Source organism: Pinus tabuliformis, chromosome 8 (genome assembly GCF_031772625.1).
Source record: "Pinus tabuliformis cultivar Carrire ecotype Pingquan chromosome 8, CPIR1, whole genome shotgun sequence".
In the NCBI taxonomy this organism is placed as follows: domain Eukaryota; kingdom Viridiplantae; phylum Streptophyta; class Pinopsida; order Pinales; family Pinaceae; genus Pinus; species Pinus tabuliformis.
The window spans coordinates 787,979,127-787,983,122 of NC_142294.1; positions in this window are offsets into that span (position 1 = coordinate 787,979,127).

Genomic DNA, 3,996 nt, shown 5'->3' on the forward strand with positions numbered 1-3,996 from the left:
CCTTTGAAGGAGAAAAGTTGTCAATGATAAAATCAAGGTAATCAATGACCATTATATCGAGCAGTTTTTATGTGGAGTTCAAGCTCGTTAAAAATTAAACATAAGTAGTGAGCAAATGTTTCCCCCAGAGTTGAAGCTCATTCATTAAAAAATGAACCAATTTCTGGTAAATAACCATCGTGAATGCATTATCATCAGCCTTTGAAGCCTTGGTCGTGTTCTCGTCATCACCTCCACTCTATTTTGGCCGATCATTCACCTCCATTTGATTGTTTACCCTTTTGAGGAACAACTGTGAAGAGTGATCCTATTAGCCATCCTTGTGACACTACCGTGATTGGAAAATTCCAAACCTTACCTGGAATTAGCTGCTACCCGAATTTATCACTCGTTCCTCGAAAAACGAGTCTCCTTTGAGCTCTTTTCATCTAACTCGTAAAATATGAAAAGATTGCTGAGTAATTGGCCTCTCCAGCTCATTAAAGTGACCGAGAGTGCTATCCCTCCTTTAGATTTTAATCTTTTTGGACCTGAGGGATTATTACAAAAAAAGATCGAGCGCTTGTTTTGTTTAGCTCGTTAAAATTACCGAAAATTCATCCCTTTTGTATTATTTTATACCTTTTTGGACTTAAGGGATTATAAGACGAAAAAGGATTATTGGAGTTTTCTTTACGTCCCTTTCAGACTCTCTAATATTGAAAAGGATCGAATTATCTTTGTCGTTAAACTCGTTAAAATCGAATAGCAACAAACTTGTCCATACAGACAAGAACGAGTTTCACTATTGCTAGGCTCGTTAAAATATAGCGATGGGTTTGCCCGAAGGGAAAATTATAGAACAAGCATATGTTATCCTCCTCAAGCTTGACAAAAATAAAGAGGTACTGGTCAGCAATGACTGGGGAAAAATTGGGAAGAAAACTTGAAGAAACTTTATTGGTAGCAAGTCGCTCTTGAACATGACACTTTCACTTCGCATCCGAGTCGGGTTGGGTTGTTCCGTTCACTGGTCATATCACCATTGGTCCATCACACCATCCATATTTGGGGTTAACGCTACCAATCCATCATGTCAGTGTTGCCGGTATGTTCAAGAGAAGTCGCTCAGAGAATTCACCTGTGTCTCATCCATTGCAATACATTCACGCTCCATTCTTTCATGACCGCCACCCTGAACCCTGTATCATCAGACTGTTTTCACCTCCACAATCATTTACTCCGTTTCGTACCGTAGATGTGGGATTCATTAAGGCCCTCCTACGGCAGGTCACTTCTTGTCGACATCAGCTCATTATCCAAGAAGTCGACTTAGGGACAACCCTTTTAGTACTTTGAAGCTTGCATGCTTCAATGGCAAGTTTCTCACTTCCAGCGACAGGTTTACATCAATGGCCTTCGATCGAAAGATTTTGCGTGGTGTTCGATGCCAAGTCCCTTATTCACACCACATGAATTGTACTGTAGTACCTTGAGGGTCATCATCATTATCGGTGATTTCTCTTGCACCTATTAACAACTTACATCATTGGTTGGTAATCAGGCGATGTCTTTCCATGTTCGACTCCAGAACATCTCTCACATGTATCGACTTGTACTTTGAGTGAAGATCGAATGATATTGAAGACCCCGGATATAGTTTCATCCATCCGGGTTGCGATATATATTCAGGAAAATAAAGACATCAAATGTACATCATTGCTGCACAGATAATCATCCAATCTAAAGGATGATGGCTCTACCAAAATCATCAGTCTTCACTCAAACGATTGTCTGTCTTATGTACATGAAAATGAATTTATAAAGTTGAGCATGAGAATGCCCACCTTAGCTATATCATGAAAATATTATGAAGATAATGTATTGTATTGTATCTTATTACAGGTCACCTTCCAGCTCGAAAAAACTTCGGATCCTCATGATAAAGCATTTCACCTGACATCAAAAGATTAACGACCTCATGCTTTAGGGGGCAACTGTTATAGACATTTTTGGGCACTGCAACCCCAATCATATATATCCATAAACCAAGGGCTCCTAAGTCCCTAAAAGTTTTGTTCCAACCCCTAAAAGAACAAGGTCAACTGATTACATCATCTCCCAAAAGTTCTCCATGAAAAACTACTCAGAACTGGTCAAAACTGGACCATCTCACCTGCTCCATGGTCAAAGTGCGCTGCATCCCACCTAAATGCACACAGGAGGTGTGATGCATACTGAAAAGCCCTTCTATGGGGTGCGATGGGCGAGAGTGGACAAATGGCAGAGTCAATTTGCGAGGTGGAGGATCATGGAATCTTCCAGAAACTTCTCCTGTGACACTTGCCTCTCTGCATTCACCCCGGGATGAGTAAGAGATCATCAATCTCCAAGTGGAATCAAGAACTATCAGAGAGAGGAAACTAAACAAATCTCAGAAGCTGACTCACCTCCATGCAATCATCTATATATGGATCCCTCATCCCAGAGATCCAGAGGCTGGAATTTTGTATCTCATAAGGAAGTGCTGCTGGTTTCTTGGTGTAACATCATAGTGTTGGGTGATCTAAGATTTTCATGAGGTGAAGAAGGGCTTTCTTGTTGAGAGGAGGACGTTGGGTCAGAACAATTGGTTGTAATCCTCTTTGCTATTCTTGATATTAATAAAGCTATTCAAGTTTTCCTCCACATTCTTGTATGATTGATGATATATGCATTTGTGTGGTCAATATATATCTGGTCCTATATTGTTTATGATAGTAGATCTCTATTCTTGGATAGTGTTATGCTGCTTTGATTCCACAGGTACTCTTTGAAGCTGGGTAGATGAGGAAGCGAGTGGCAGAGATCTATCAGAAGGGAGAGGAATCAAGCAAGGAACCAAGCGCAAGACAAAGGTTGGTCTCCTTTGTCCAACTCTTATCTACTTCTCATAAAGGAAAATGAAAGTAGTTTTAGTTTGTTTGTTTTTAAGATAGCTACTAGTCTTAGTGGGACTAGCAGATCTGAGTGGACACTAGGTTTCCCGATAACAATAACGCCACCTATTCGCTGCCACACTCACACACAATAAATTAGATGCATGTTAAATTCACATAAAAACACATCAAAATCCAAAAATATGTTTTTTGCTTATTTACTTCCAGAAATAGCATGGTTAGATGTAGTTTACTTCCTTGAGTAGTTAATGGCATTTATTTCATGGTTTTCATAGTGTCTTTGGCAGAAGTAGAATTAGCTTGTTAATTAGGGTTTACTAGGTTTTGCTTTACATTGCGGTCTTTCTCCTTTCTGCAGTTAGAATAGAATCTGTAGAGTAATCTTTCTTTCTTTTCATCACACATAGAGATTCTTCTGAAATCTATAGAAGTTGGCTTGAGCTCCTAGTGATCTCGTGCTGGTTGACCAAGTGACAACCTGTAGTGAGAACTAGTACTTGTGCATATAACACCGACGCTTCCAAGTTTGTTACGAACTACCGGGTTAATAAAAGTAAAGTTGGTAAACCAGGAGTTGCATCATTCTTGCTGCAATACTGACACTCACCACTTTTTGGCGCCATTGCTGGGGAAGCGTCAAAGTATTCTGTGATTATTGTTTCTTCTATTTCCTATTGCAACATTCTGCTAGTAGTTTATTTCAGCAAAAGTAGACTAGTCATTTCTTTTCTTTCAGTTTTGCATTTCCTTGCTTTCCTTTTCAATTTTGCAATTTTTCATTTAGCAAGTTCATTTCAGTTAGTTGCAATTTGTTTTGTTTAATCACAATTTCAGTTTTTGCAGGTACTTTCAGTGTGGGGGAAAAGAAACAAAAAACCAACCAAAAAGATTTTCTTTCATGCCTCGTAGGAGTAGAGATAACTTAGGAAAATTTTTTCCCAACACCCCCACTGCTTCACACAGCCAACCTTCTCTCTTCTTTGGTGGCTGCAATCAAGAGGAACCCTTAGGTGAACATCCAGACATATTTGAAGAACCTATAAGGGAAGAAGAAGAAGAAACCATTCCTTTGGAGCCA